Raw genomic sequence first — 14,110 nt, forward strand, 5'->3', positions numbered from 1 at the left:
ACAGTGACTTGAGGCGTTAGTAAGTTAATGATGAAACACATATTTCTCAATAGTTTTTGATGGATTATTTAAAAGAAATTGATTTTCTCTTCTACTTTTGCAAAACTATTGCACTAAAGCTAAGAATCAATCATATAAGACCAGCAAAAGACTTAAGACAACACTATTTTTCAATTAATATCAAACAAAATTCGTATTAAAAGCAGAACAATAATCGAGTACTCACTCGATACCTGCAGTGCATTCATATCACAACACTTTCAACGAAGCTTGTTCACGTCGAACGTTCTAGAGGAATGTGTGCCTCTATCTGTTTACAATTTTGATCAATACATGAGATTAAATCCTCCTTTGTCTGCATTCCGCCCCGGAACTCTGCAATCACCGTTATTATGAAACTTTTAACTTGTGGACGGTGTTCAGAATGCTATTGAGTAAGTAACTTTTAACAGTATTTTTGTGTTATTTTCTTCTTAAGTATTTTAATATTGGATCTGGATTTATGAAGTTTTTTTATGGAATAAGCCGGTAAACGAGGAGACGGATCACCTGATGGTAAGCAATCGCCGCCGCTCATGGACACTTGAAACACCAGAGGCGTTACAAGTGCATTGCCGGCCTTTTGGGGGTTAGGAATTTAAGGGTTGTTGGGGAATCGAGCATTGGAAAGTTTGAGATAGGGGGAATTGAGCCTCTAGTAACCTCACTAACATAACGAAACACGACGCAAGCGTTGTTTTACGTCGGTTTTCTGTCAGGCTATGGTATCACTCTGGTCGAGCCGGCTTATTTGTGCCGAAGCATGGCTCTCCCACACTTGAAGTGTGAGAGAGGGAGCCTGAATAGAGATTTTTGTGCGTATTTTCCAAGGTATCAGATTTTGTTTTTAATTTCAACTTCATATTCAACATGCGTAGTGAAATGTTAATTAATAGTCTATGAGTAAATGTCGTTTTTATCGTTGTTAAAGCAAAATCTGTTCAAGACACATAATTCAAGTGAATTCTATGTAGCTCAACATTACTATACTAAAATAGAATTAAATCTTACCTATGATCCTACACACAATGATATTCAAAGGGAATAGAACATTGGTACCGGAAGATAATCTCGGTAGAATGTCTTTGCAGACCGACGGACGGATTTTCTAATTAGAACTGCAATAGCAGAAACGGGAAAGGAAATAAGGATGAAGACAATAGTCGGGTGAACGTAAGGAATGGAAAATTGTATTAAAATGCGAATTGTAAATGCCACTAATTTGATTTTATTGTAAGGTATTAAAGTGCAAGATGGAACAACTAACTTTTAGATGGAACAACTAACTTTTTAATACGCAGACGACCTTGAAGAGTGGAATACATTTGCTTACTTTTCTCGCACGTTTGCTAATAAGACGACTATGCCGCACTCAGAGATGTTTAATGATTACTTAAACTTCTTAGTAACGATCTTGTTCCGAACACAATTGCTAAGGACTGGGTTTAGTAGCCGTTAAATGACTCGGAGTACAGAGGTTGGGATCTTTACACAGAGACATTTTTGATAGTCGTTTTGATGTTTAACCTATTGAATTCGCTATCGAAATATGGTACTTTCAGAAAAAGATAACGTAGAAAGGAGACGAGAATGCTTTCTCGTCTCCTTTCTACGTAATATTTACAAAGATTACTGTATAGTATGCCGATACAAAAGTCGTACACATATTTAAAATCACAGTATATTACAGTGACAAACATCTTTAATGGCTTAAATAAAAACGTACAATTATCCAATTAAATTTTTTAAACCATCTGATACACAATTTTTGTTTGTAGGAAATATATCATAACTCTATATCACTATAGACTATTATTCGCAGTTTACTATTGCACTATAATCTTCTACTACATATTAGGCACCTTCGACACCCGCGCAAAAGACGAAGGATGGTGAAAAATTACAAAAAAAACAAAACGTATTCTACACTTCTTTCACCGCACGGTTGAAATACACCACTTTAAAAAAGAAATTACAAGAAAAATAACGCGACAATAAAGTAATTTCAACGGGTATAGCGTGCAATAAATATTTGTCCTATGAATAGGCTATTAAATCATTCAGTAACATTAAAAGGCCGTGCACAGAAGGCGCCAGCCTGCGGACGATATTGTAAAGAGCCCATTATTATATGGCATCCTCACCCACCCCGTATTTATGCGCCACGTCTATTACAGATCTATTTAAAATTAAAAGGTGCGCGATATTTTCTCGGTAAGTAATACGCTTTTGTTATATAGTAGAACAACTTTTTTATGAGTTATCGACCAAAGAAAACGATGTTTTTTATCATGAAAATACAAATGTATTTTTTTATTTATCGTAAATATTGAGATGTATTCGTAAAATGATTTTCATATCTTTGAACGCTTTATCCATTAACCGCCGAAGCCCGCATGATCGTTAAGCTCCTCAATATAATTATAAAAAAATATTGTGCAAAAAACATTTTCAGAGCGAACCTCTTGTAAACATTCGTTTAATATTACACGCGGTGCACTCCATCTGCTTTTTTTCTACACTCAAAAGCAATTAGGGCCGAGGGAAAATATTAATTTTTCTTTTTCGTGTTAGCAGTTTCATGGAAATTAAAGTAGATTGCTTTTTAATATCTTTCTTTTGCTGAGAACATGTCGGTAATCGATCGATCTCGATTCTTTAATTTGCACGACGACGTACGCTTTGAAAAATACTCGTGTATAAATGTGCGATCACAAATGTTACCTCAGGGCCGTTTTTCGGAGATGGAAATGTTTTTACTTTCAATACAAAAGTGCTTGTGTATTGAAAACGCTGTACAAATTGTCGGGAAAGATCCCAAGGGCACATTGAAAGCGTGTTTCGCAGATACATGTTACCTGGCGTCTTACCACCGAATAAACGTTCGCTTAGAGTGGTTTGTCAATACAACTCGAAAAGCTTTTACTTTGCGCTTCTTGCAAACTACGAAAATATTTTGTCTTTTCTATTGACAGATATAATCAGTATGTTACTTATTTCTGTTTAGTATATTTTAAGTAAATGATTAAGTAATGATCACTTTTTGTGTTTGTTTTATACATTTTATATTTGAACTGATTGAATATTTGTGTAAGTAATGTTTAGTACAACTACAGCCTTTTCTGTGTGAAACATTGTATGCATAGTACTACAATATTGTATACTGCACTATAAGTTTCGATCCGAACTCGTTAAAAGTTTGCCGTCACCACGATACAACAGAGTATCACAAGGAGATCCATGTTGATGTCGGTTTAATACCTTTTCGATTATTACGGTTGCTATGGTTACTTAGTGAAATAGTTGGACAATAAGGTCCAATAATACTAGCATTGTACTCAAAGTTTTGTAATGTATTTTTCATTATAACAATGGCTTCCACGAATCATATTCATTGGTACACATAGTTTAACACTAGTGGAAAAGGAAAAGGGTTCAACTAAGGTATGTTTTTATATGGAAAAATGCTATGGATATTTTCCCTACTATCGATACATCGCATCCAGCATTTTCCTCGTGCAGCTACTTTACTGCGGCACATCTTCATAGCACTTCTTACTCGCACCGCTACATAACTTAGTATCAGTGAAAACATTCACTTAGTTTCACAGCTTAGCAATTACGTCTTCACAGCATAGCTACATAGCATATCTCTAGAGGAAAAGTACTCTAAGACAAGCTAGGTTGTCAAACATTACCCCTTACAACAACTAATATTTTGTCTTGTCGACTAGGGATCGTTAAAATTTTGCTTCAAACTCACCATCCATCCATCTTTCATAACAAAATATTCCAACACGTCTTGTTGTACAAAATTTGTTTCTTAATTAACAGAGTCTCGGTCACAAAATAGGAATGTTCTACCTATAGAACTAGCAACTTTTAGTTAAGGATTTAGCTTAATAAGTTTTTAGAAGTTGTTAGGCAAACTAAGGACGGGTTAAAGTAAAGTGCAGAACCTAAACTAGAATTTGGTCTAAGGCAAACTCTCAGAGTAAACTGAGACGAACCTAATTAATTAAGAAAAACAGAAGTTGGTTTTAATTAGTTTTTTGATCTTTGTAGGTCAGTTAATTTTGTTAATTATTTTTAGTTCGCTCTCTGACTTTGAGGATGAAAAATAAGTTTGCTCTTCTTGACTAAGTAATTATATTCAAAGGGACAGATTGAAATTGTCAAAATTTTGTTCATTTTCTGTACCTAGCAACAGCTGTAAGAAATGTTAAAGTTTTACGGTACCTAAAAATTAATTATTTAATAGTAAGTTACATAATTCATTATCCACTACAGACTTAGGTCATAAACCAATCAAATATTTCATAACCAAGACATTAGCCTCGCATTAAACAAATAGACTGCAATCCAACACGTGTCCACTGAGTTTATACTAAATTGGAACACGACCCCCAAACGTTCAGTATTTCCACTCAATTAAATGACTCGATGGGATAGAAATGCGGGCACAGACAGATTTAATCGCAAGACATTTTGGTTTGCCTTTCATGTGTAATTTCCCACGGGTTGGGTTTGGACCTACCCTTTGATTATTTCCTCTTCAATAGTCCTTATATTTTTATGTCTGTCTTTTGTTTCGTTTCAGTTCTAAGGTCGTTATGTTCGAAATGTCGCGTCGGATCTTCATTCGAGTGGTGCTTATAGCGGTCTGCTTCGAGTGGAATTTGGTCTCGTCTGTTGGTTATCCTTGCGACTTTATAAATTGGTTTGCTTATATTCCATACCTTTGCGGTTAACAACTATGTAGCTTTACTTGTTACGAACTTGTTACATGAAAAATCACGTACCTTACCTACCTCTTGAGACTTTCTTTTTATAAGTTTTATTTTCGTCAACAGAGATGAAATATGAATTCTTGTGTCTCGTTTCGAAGACCGTAATTACGTAAAAACATTTTTATCAAAATAATGACTGTCCCGACTTTTTGTTGATAGGCACAAAACCACTGAAGTTTCGAGATTATCTGAGAAAAATACTTGAAGCGTTTATCTTTGAGTTTTTAGATCATCAATCACTTTCTTGAGACCTTCCATTTTACGAGTGTCTCGTTCGCAATTTTTACTGGTCGAACAGCTGCGTCCAATTCTTTGTTACCTTCTCTTATTAGACAGTAACATATTTGTGCACTCGTCTGATGAAGAACACGAGCAACGCAGATGTTTCAGTTTTCTACAAGAGTTTACCCAAAGAAAATCCACTTGTTAACTGTATTTTTCACAAAATCAATCTCACACTAACTGGAAACCTAAATACAATTTGGCATCTTAAAATTAAAACTGACGAGAATAGACTCTCAAACTACATAGAACCACTTGGAAAATTCCTTCAAAATATCTTAATGAAACCCTTTCAAGGAAAAGCGATAAGATTATTTTTATCTGTTATGGAACCCTATAAAATCTTGGAAAAAGGCACTTAAAATGTTCCTTGCAATATATACCTCAGTAATTACACATTTATAACGCTACTTTCCAGTTCCTTTCCTCCAGAGATTCCATTTTCATTACACAGTACTTACAAGTAATGAACTGCATCCGTATGCTAACTACTCAATGATAAGCCTTTGTTAATCTGAACCTTAGATAGTCAGGGTTAAAGGCGATATTACCTTGCACATTTCTATTTGAAAAGAGTAACCCAAGTTTTTTTTTTATCAAAAGCCGTTTTATCCAGTATGATCTTTATTTCAGTCTGGAAACGGTTGACTAGGACAAGAATATTTATTGTTATAAGAGATTGGAGATATTTTTAAGTGGTGTGTAGTTTTTCCATATTTTTTGCTTGGTGAACTGTTGCATGATTATACTCGTTGGAGTACGGATTACCAGTGTTTACTTTGTTGTATTAAATTAGGTTTAAATATAAAGTAAATACTATAGTTCGTAGTTTAAATATTGTTTTTTAGACTTGATTTGTGACATTCGTTTAAGAAAATAGTTTAACAATAATACATTAAAAAAACCAAAGCATTGTTTTAAAATTAAGGGTGCTTTTCCACCAGAAATGTGCTGTGCGTACGTTTGACTTCTGCCAATCATATTCATTGGTACACATAGGTTAGCACTAGTGGAAACGGCCTCAGCAAGCTATGTTTTTATATGGAAAGATGCGCGCTATGGATGGCTTCTCTATTATCGATACATTGCATACTCGAGCTGCGCATCTTCCACGCGTAGCCACATAGCTTAGTATCAATGGAAATGGTCACATAGTTTCACAACTTAGCTATTACATCTACGTAGCATAGCGACATAACACATCTCCGGTGGAAAAAACCCCTAATGTTACAATGTGAACAAATACCTACGAATATTGCCTCCCAATTTGAACCTAACATAATATTAAATATTCATAAAACATAACACGAATTGCCCCTTCACAATAAGGTTGAAAGTCGTTGAAAATAAGTTCATTATCTTCCTGACATTTTCCCGTAAAACATATTCCCTTCAAATAACTTCAAGACGCGTACTCTTAACGACTGGAGTATCAAAGGAAGTTTGCTTTCACGTCACTTTGCCATTATTACACTATATTAGCATGTAGATAGGACCTCCCAACATAAAATGACCTCCCAACCCCCCCTCGCTCCTTTAACATCGGTAAATCATAGCGTGATTCAAGAGCAGACTGGGGGTCTAGTGTATTTGGTTGGTCCTAACTAGTTGTTCGTTAGCCAGGGATCGGCATCCGGTTTCCTTATCACGGCACATCCGGCTCCAGAGCCGTTTTGTTTCTTTGAGAGTGTACCGGATGCCCGGGAGCACGGCGGCCGATTGTAAACGTTGGCTCGTATGTAGAATTAGTATTTATTGTTTTCTGAATCTACATAGTTGTATTGCAATTTTATTATGATTTATAGAATTAGGTAGGTTTAGTTTAAACCCGTAATATAAATTTTCAGGGTTGGGACAAATATTACACTTAATCCTAAATAATTTATTACACCTATAACAATATCATAAGCAAATACCTACAAACATTTTGGCCTGACCTGAATATCTTTTAGTCGATAGTTTCGCTACAGCCAAATAACAGACGAATTTCAAATAATAATAATCAACAAAAACCAATTAAACGAAACTGCCTCATCGGAACCCTCCATGACGATAGAACGGTGCAACTAATGCGTGTGGCGTGTCCATATACTGCTATAAAATGGCGGGTGTTCACGATAGCACACCAGACCATAATATGACAAAATAACAACCTATATAACAGAAGCGAAACAGGACATTTTAAACCTTAAACGTCAGAGGATAAGAGTGAGTCCATTATTATTTAAAATAAAGGGTCTTCTCGTAAATTTTTAGCTCCATCTTTAGCAGATGCACATTAATTTTGTCTAGATATCGTTGTATTCTGTTTTCGAGAACATAATCTATACATATAATAAAATCGTAGAAAAGTGCTGTCTGTACATTGAAAATAAAAATAAAAAAAATAGCAGGGGTTATTGTTATGTCGATGTCGAACCCAAAAATGTAATTAACTTTTTTTTTGTCTGTTTGTCTGTTTGTCTATGCGCGCTAATCTCAGAAACGGCTGATCCGAGTTGGATGCGGTTTTCACGAATATATTGTGGGATGCTTAAATTTACATTTAGTGTTTGTTTCATGTCAATCGGTTCATAAATAAAAAAGTTATGTCAAATTAAAGAATCACGTCGAACATTCTATGCTTATACCATTAATCTCCGTGACGGATTTGGTTGAAATTTGGTACAGATATAGTTTAGAACCTTAGAAAGGACATAGATATATTTTTATTTCAAAAATCAAAAAATAAAAATAAGAAATAAATTATTTATAAATAATTCTATGTCGATCGTTACACGACTTCGGTTCATGTTATTGTTTTAATTCATCGAAAAAAAGTAAATAAATAGTAAAAAGGTATGAAAAAAATAATATCAATATAATAAAACATTTAGTACAAAGAAAATGCTCTAACGGAGTATAGATAATTCTATGTCGATCGTTACACGACTTCGGTTCATGTTATTGTTTTAATTCATCGAAAAAAAATAATAAATAGTAAAAAGGTATGAAATAAATAAATAATATCAATATAATTAAACTTTTAGTACAAAGAAAATGCCCGAACGGAGTATAAATAAATAATCCAAGTTGTCTTTATCCTCGATAGATGGCGTTGGGATCGAAATAGATCGCGCTATGTTTTCGTTACATTCATTTGGTTGGGTATCGGCCGAGCGCTTCGGTACTATCGTAGAAAAAGTGTATTATCAGTCGTATGATTATTTGTCTGTAGTGGTCCTGCTGTTTCGTATATTCTAAATTGGTTTCGTTGTATTTGTCAATTAATAAGTTTATTTGTTGGGTTTTCCTGGTTTTCTGGTTAAACTATTTAACGTAGGTTTAGTTTGATATCGATTATTAGTAGTTACTGTAGTTAGTTTTTTTAATAAAATTGTAAGTCTAATTTATAAATTAATTAGATTAGATTTAAGTCGTTTCTTTTAAATTATTTAGTTTAAGCTTGGTTATTATAGCATAGAGGATAGGTTGTAATATAGTTTCTTTTTTAATTGTTATAAATTCGTAATTCGTAGCTTTCTTTAGTTTTAAGTTAGTTTAACGTTTTTAAACTATTTTTTCAATGCCCTAAGTGAGTATACATCTATTAAATTCAAACGCAGAGCTCATTATGTTGATTTTTGAAGAGTTCCCTGGAATATCTTCCACATCTCATTTTTGAAGAGATCCCGCGAGATCGGGAACTATGTGGTTAAAACCAAAAATTTGCCGGAAGTCACTATTCCACGCGAACGAAGTCCCGGGCAAAAGCTAGTAATGAAATAAATATCTTGACTCAGCTCACGAGGTTGTCGACATGTGAAATATGGATTTGTCTATCATTGTCCTGATAGTCTTGTCGGCCAATGGGCTGATCCCTAAAAGCTTCGACATCTAACTCAGAAGGGTGGCGTAAGGCCGCTGGATCAAGGGCCTGATACAAAAGCCAGTTTTCCTGGAAACGGTATGCATTGTGAGGAGGTTTCTGTCTCTTGAGCCCTAACCACCGTTGGCTTGGACTATACTCCTACTACTGTTCAGCTCTTCACTCAAATCCTCAAATTACATTTTTAAATACCACATTTAAAAATGTAATTTTAGAGGATTTTAAATAAATATATTATGGAAAATTATTAATAATAATAAGATTTCACGTTAAGGATTTCTTGTAATGAAAAAAATCAAGTGTTCAAGGAAATATTATTCTCTCACGCGTGTACATCAATTCGATGAACGTAAAATACCCAGAACCATGACTTTCTTATAAATTTCCAATAATACCTTAACACTTCTACTCTAGAAGTGACCCTTTGCTTTCAAGTAATAAGAGGAAATATGACTCACTGAAACACCTGATGAAAATACTGAGGAACTTTTACCAAGAACTCAATTTCTAAAATAATGTATATTATATTCCTTATAAATTGTGTGTACCTGAACAGCTTCAAGCAATATTAAAACTAAAAATGTATCACTCGCTTTTTGCCCCTTAAGGCAATCAATAGAAGTGCCTCTAGTCTTACCATTTTGATTCAAAATCCTCAAAAATATTGTAAATATAAAGTATCGTTATTTTTACAAGATAAGACTGTCTGTAGAAAAGAAAGACATCGCGCCACTTTTACATAATGAACTCAAAGTCAGACCATCACACTCAAGAGTCTTGAAGAGTACTCGTCGACTACTTAGTTATGTAGTCCAACACAATTTCTATTCTAGGATAGCTAGTGGCCTCATTTTATACCCGTCGCGGTCGCTGGTTGTTCAACAAACAGTCGGGTTTTTGATAAAGTTCTAGAATTTATTTGAGAATACTTAAAATTAGGCCCTGTCTCTGTTAAATACCTGGGAGAAGGTACTTTACTACCAGAGATGTTCTATGTATCTATGCCACGAAGATGTAATAGCTGTGCTTTGAAACTATGTGATCGTTTCTACTGAAACTAAGCTATGTAGTTGTAGGATAGCAACTCAGTATGCTCGACATTAGGGAAGCCATCTATAGCACTCATCCATAGCACGCATCTTTCGCTGAGTTCGTTTTCACCAGAGCTAAACTATGTAACCTATGAATATGATTGGTGGAATCCACAGATACACAGCAATAGTATATAACACATCTCTGGTCATAAAGCACCCTAGAGAGCTGATTTTGGTAAAAACCTCTCGTTGGCAAACTGATGGTGACGTATATTATTCTTGTACTATTTGTATTGATGTAGTAGTATTAAGCATACTAGATTTATCAATATTGATGTTTTCATTATCTTGTTGTCCATTTCAACTCAACTCTTTTATGAAAATACATAGCAATGATGTCCAAATAGTATAAACCATGAGTCCAAACTGGTACATTTTCCATACTTTGCCACAATATTAAGTACAGAGGTCCGTTCGAGGCTCGGTACTAGGGAGACATGCTTCGAAGGCTGTGATTTAAATCTATCGGACGCGAATTTCGCGAATGATATTCCGGCTAGTTGGGTCCAATGGGTAGTTTTCGATCTCAGCGTGTCGTTAATTGATTAGGGGCCTGTGTGATACTCTGATTCACCACACAATAAAAAATTAAAATACCCGACTGCATAAAAAACACTTTAAATATGAAAAGTACAAGAATATGATTAGGTGGAACAAAATTAAATAATTTCATCAATACACAAAAAATAATAATCTTATGCGCATTGAGTGCAGTCGGGACCCATATGAATGATTTTAGTCTAGTTTATTTAATGGGTCCCGACTGTTAACTCAATTATGTTTCGCATAAGATTATTAGACTGATTATGAAATTATTTAATTTGTGGTAATATTGCTATCTACACTTTTAGACAAACTGATTTTTACTTTTCAGTTTTTATAAAGTGTTTTTTATCTCGGGTATTTTAATTTTTTAAATTTGCCATTTTTATTTGACACTTTTTAGTTAGTATAAACGGCTATGTGTTTCTCAAGATTTCACCCGCGACACGATATAAAAAAATAACACACGTCGATCCAGTTATTTTATTGATGTAACACAAAGAGAGTAAAGGAATTAGAAAAAGAAGAAGGATTAAGGGCAGTAAAAGACTATTTACAAATTTCGTAAACGCCATAATATTTTAACTCAACTCTCATAGTTTGAATTTTTTTTTGGATCTTTTATTGTGAGGGGTTTTTGTTCGTAATAGTATTAATCCTTATCCTTTTAAATACTCTATTGATTTTCTACATTAAATGAAGATAAAATTTGCTCTTTACACTGTTTCAAAGTTTCTATACTTGTGCCACAACGTTCACAAGCATTAAGTACAGAGGTCCGTTTGGAGCTCGGTACTAGGGAGACATGCTTCGAAAGATCTGTGATTTATGTCTCTATCGGACGCGAATTTCTGCGAATGATATTCCGGCTAGTTGGGTCCAATGGGTACATTTACGGGTTTTCGATCTCAGCGTGTCGTTAATTGATTCAGGGGCCTGCGTGATACTGTATTCTGATTCACCACTTACAAAAAGCTATTGAGACTTTTTTAGAGACTGGTTTTAGTGAATATTGTGAGCACACTATTTCAGATTATATGTTTGGTGAATACCAATAAGCTCGATTTTGCTACAATTGACTTATAAAACAAGTAGCAAAAAGTATATCTCTTAATATGCACAGGATGTGATCATGTTATGTCCAGTATGTTTGTCATTTTTCATGTGAAACTAATAGGATTAATTGTTTTTATTGTTTTACGGCAACTAATCTGTGTCTCCTCTGGTGTTGCGGGTATCCATGGGCGGCACTGATCGCTTACCATCAGGTGACCTGTCTGCTTGTTTGACCTCTATTCCATAAAAAAGTGGAGTTCCTTTAACAATTCATTTTAATCAAATTAACATAACAAACCTAATTATTTTCTAAATTCTACTCACAGTCTGACCCTAACTAAGGCAAAGCGGTTATAAATAAACACAAGGTCTAAAATACATTAATTTCAAACGCTCAGTTGTCTACAACAGGAGACCTAAATGTGGGTCAATGCAGCGCTGTATTATTAGATTCAAACACAAAGCTGAAACGTCACTCGTTGGGGCGTCACTGCTTGTAATGCGGGAACGGGGATTTTCCTTTCTATTCTGGTTACTTTGTGTGGGTAGTTTTGGGAATTAACATGCATATTAAGCAGTTAATATGAATATTAGTTATATGTATTATAGCGTCTCAGTTGTACCTAACTTAGAATGGTCATAAAGTGGTGATAAAAAGAATGTATTTAAAGATAAGCATCCACAGATCCGCATCGTACGCATCGCACGCATTTCGTATTACGTCATCGGTACGCATCGCATGTCATTGCCGATGATGCGGTCCGTACGATGCGGATCAGTGGGCGCACTTGTATGAGTTTCTATACAAGACAAACTAAAATCCGTTGCATGGGAGGTAAGCGTTCACAAGCTCGCATCGGACGCACGATGCGAGCTTGTGAACGCTTACCTCTATTCATGCTTTATACTGAGATAGATACTCACATATTTATAAGTACACATACAATTTTATACACGAGCAAAAATTTGTAATTGGTTCTGATAAATTCTATCTGTTTGTTTTTAATTAAACATTATTCTGAAGCTAAAATATAAATTTCAATTAAGGGAGTCCGGGGATTTTTCGTAATCAGTCCTACTTGTACTATAAATTCATAACAAATCAAAAGATTCTATTTTAAGATTTTACAAAGCGAAAATTTAATAAAATTAAATACCAAGGTTATTCTTAATTGCCTCAAGATAAATAACTATAGAGATGAAACGTCTAAGCAAGAAAATTTAATAATAAGCCGACTCTTCGAAGTTTAGAAAGCAAAATTAATTAGGAATTTCAGACAGACTGGAGTCCTGGAGATGGGCGATTCAGTGAGACCGTCATTCAGGTGTCAGTTGGAACACAGGTAGGCACTCATTTGCGTGTTAATTATTAAAGCGATAGCTCCACGGTGTTAGGAAGAACCCTATTGTCATTCTAATGGAAACGATGTGTATTTTGAGCCGCTTGTATGGAATATTTGCGACAAACGTATGGTCGAGGGCAAGTATTGTACCCAAAGAAAATTCGGGTATATTTGCGGTTCTAATTCAATTGTTTCCAGCTACATAAAAGAGGAGTATTATAATATCTTTATTATTTTCATGGTGTAAACAGCGCGTTCGGGGGAAAAATTGTTCTACGGTCAATGTATAAAAAAAATTGATACATATAAGATATTGTCATACACAATTTTTTGGTCATAATACAAAGAAAGGTTTTTTAATAGTTGTTTATGTCATCGGATAGACAAAATACATTTTGACAATAAGTTACTATAGGCTTTATTCAGAACTTCAGAACTAAGTCACAAATTGATTTGGTAGTATTCTTAGAATTAATAATTATAGTATATACTGCTGGCTTTCAAACTTAAACAAAGTAACACCCTTTGTTATTAGATGATTGGACATAGGTAGACATGGTTTGATATTATTACTTCCTGAAACTAGAAACTTCTTCAAAATTTCTATTGTTATTAAGCAATATAATATCGTACCTGGTATTGCTCATAATATACATACATAACCTCACGCCTATCTTCCTTGGGGGTAGGCAGGGACAATGAAATGCCAACCTGTTACATACCTTTTTCGCTTCATCAACAGTCATCTTTTCATGCATGCTCATCAGTTTTAATTTGGGCCTTCTTTAAGATATGGCCAATCTGGTCGCTATATATCAGTCTAGGGCGCCCTCTACCGACGGTTCCATTCATATCGGTCTTGTATACATTCATAACACACATACATTGTTATTATATACATACATGTCATTAAGCCTGATATCAAACGGGTCAATAAAATTGCTTCTTATTATTTATTAATGGTACCAGGTTTCTATTTAAGTCAAACAACATAATAATTAGAAAAGTTATAAATGTTTGTATTCCGAATTATAAGACTCCAAAAATAACTACACATGAAAGGACATCGTATTATATATAAATACTCATTAGCCC

The sequence above is a fragment of the Spodoptera frugiperda genome, chromosome 30 (assembly GCF_023101765.2).
Source record: "Spodoptera frugiperda isolate SF20-4 chromosome 30, AGI-APGP_CSIRO_Sfru_2.0, whole genome shotgun sequence".
Lineage (NCBI taxonomy): Eukaryota > Metazoa > Arthropoda > Insecta > Lepidoptera > Noctuidae > Spodoptera > Spodoptera frugiperda.